Source organism: Myotis brandtii, unplaced genomic scaffold (assembly GCF_000412655.1).
Source record: "Myotis brandtii unplaced genomic scaffold, ASM41265v1 scaffold665, whole genome shotgun sequence".
Taxonomy (NCBI): Eukaryota; Metazoa; Chordata; class Mammalia; order Chiroptera; family Vespertilionidae; genus Myotis; species Myotis brandtii.
Window position 1 is genome coordinate 176847 of NW_005370581.1, and position 2753 is coordinate 179599.

General features: G+C 42.8%; 1 pseudogene; it reads left to right on the forward strand.

Moving 5' to 3' along the window:
• The first annotated feature begins 517 nt into the window (after positions 1-517).
• On the forward strand, positions 518-1059 carry LOC102241909 (annotated as a pseudogene).
• Positions 1060-2753: the final 1694 nt, after the last annotated feature.

The following is a 2753-nucleotide window of genomic DNA, read 5'->3' on the forward strand; positions in this document are numbered from 1 at the left end:
GAGCATCAACTATGGCCTTCAGACTGAAGGAAGGGGCCTGGGAGCTTGTGCGGGAGGCAATCACTGGATGTGTCTCTCTCACATCAGTGTTTCTCTGTGTGTCTCTCCCTACCTTCCTCTCTCTAAAAATCAATGGAAAAATATCCTTAGGTTAACAACAACAGCAACAACAAAAAGACAGCTTACTGAACGGGAGAATGTACTCACAAATGACATATCTGATACAGGTTTAATATCCAAAATATATAATGCACCATACAGTTCAATAACAAAAATAAACAAACACACAAAAAAACAATCTGATCCAGAAATGGACAGGGTGGTAGGGGCCTGGTTGGAGCATCATCCATCCCATAGACCAAAAAGGTGTGGTTCAATTTCCAGTTAGGGCATACACCTAGGTTGCAATTTCAGTCCCTGGTTAGGGTCCTCTCTCTTGTCTCCCCCTCTTTCTCTTCCACTCTTTCTCTCTCAACAAATTTTGGAGAGGATGTTGAAAAAGAGGAACCGCTTTTTTTCAAGAGGCCGGGAAGATGGCGGACATTCAGATGGAGCGAGCCTACCAGAAGCAGTCCACCAACTTCCAAAACAAGAGGATCCTGCTGGGAGAAACTGGCAAAGAGAAGCTCCCTCCATACTACAAGAACAGGCCTGGGTTTCAAGACGCCCAAGGAGGCAATTGAGGGCACCTACATTGACAAGAAATGCCCCTTTACCGGTAATGTCTCCATCCAAGGGCGCATCTTGTCCGGCGTGGTGACCAAGATGAAGATGCAGAGGACCATTGTCATCCGCCGAGACTACCTCCACTACATCCGGAAGTACAACCGCTTCGAGAAGCGCCACAAGAACATGTCAGTGCACCTGTCGCCCTGCTTCAGAGATGTCCAGATCGGCGACATTGTGGGTGAGTGCCGGCCCCTGAGCAAGATTGTGCTCTTGGACGTGCTCAAGGTCACCAAGACCGCCGGCACCAAAAAGCAGTTCCAGAAGTTCTGAGCTGGCTACCTACCCCCACCCCAACCAACTAAAGTTATTTTCTCAGTCACAAAAAAAAAAGAAAAGAAAAAGAGGAACCTTTGTGCACTGTTGGTGGGACTTGAAAATGGCATAAACTCTAAAAAAAGTGGAGATTCCTAAAAAAAATAAAAATAGATCTTCTATTCAATGTAGCAATACCACTTCTGTGTATTCATCTAAATAATACAAAAATATTAATTTGAAAACATATTTGAATCCCTATGTTCATTGCTGCATTATTTATAATAACCAAGATATGGAAGCAACCTAGGAATCCATGGATAAAGAAGATAAGGTCCATGTATGCAATGGAACATTACTCAGGAATAAAATAGAATGAAATCTTGGCATTTGGGGAAACATGGATTGAACTACAAAGTATTATAAGTGAGACAGAGAAGGAAATATTCTATATGTGGTTTCACTAATACATGGACACTAAATAAAAACAAACACAGACTCATAGAAACAGAGGGGAGGCTGGTGGAGTACAGGTTAAAAAGGTGAAGGGGAATATAGTCAATAGCACTCTGAAAATTTTTCAGAGTGACAGATTCTTACTAGATTTAGTGAGATGATCACAATGTAAGTTATGTAAATGTTAAATCACTATATTTTACATCTGAAACTAATATAATATAGTATATCATTTATACTTAAATTTTAAAATGTAACAGAGTGAATAGGCAACCAGAAAGTGGGAGAAAAATATTTGCAAATTACATACCTCTTAAGAGATTAATATTCAGAATATATAGAGAAATCCTAAATGAACAGCAAAAACAAAAACAATACAATTTAAAAATAGAAAAAGGACTTGGGTAGACATTTGTCAAACTGGAAGACAGTATGTGCCTCAAAAAAAAAAAAAATAGGACCACTATTTGACTCAGCAATTCTGCTCCGAGGTACAGCATACCTAAAAGAAGTGAAAGCAGGATATTGAACAGATATTTGTACACCCACGAAGGTTATCAAGTATTGTATACACATACAATGGACTGTTATTCAGCCTTTCTAAAAGAAAGGAAATTCTGGCACATGCTATATACAACATGGTTGAACCTTGAAGACATTATGCAAAATAAAATAAGCCAATTACAAAAAAAAGACAAATATTATATGATGCTACTTAAATTAGGTACTTAGAGTAGTCAAAAATCAGAGACAGAAAGCAAAATTGAGGTTGATTGGAGCTGAGGAGAGAGGAAATATGGGAAGTTATTGTTTAACTAGAGCTCCGGTGCAAGAAATTTGTGCATGGGTGGGGTCCCTAGGCCTGGCCAGTGATCAGGGCCTATCAGGGCCATCTCACCCAGTCTCGATCAGAGCCGGGATGGCTGCTGGATGGGGCCTGCCAGCTGCCGGACAAGGTCTGCTGAACCGGCCTGCAGGACAGGGGGAGGGACCACAGAAGGTTTGCTGAACGGGTGGGGACCAGTGGGGGTTGGCTGGCCGTGGGAGCTTGGCTCTGGGAGAGCACTGACCACCAGGGGGCAGCTGCTGCATTGAGCATTGGTGGTCAGTGTGCATCATAGTGACTGGTCGACCAGTTGTTCCAGTTGTTCTGGTTGTTTGGTCGTAAAGGTCACTTAGGCTTTCATATACACTAGAGGCCTGGTGCACAAAATTTGTGCACTGGTAGGTACCTAGGCCTGGCCAGCTGCTGGCCAGGACCTCTCTTCCTCAGCTGCCAGCTGTAGGCTGCCAGCCGGGGCCTTCCTTCACTCCAC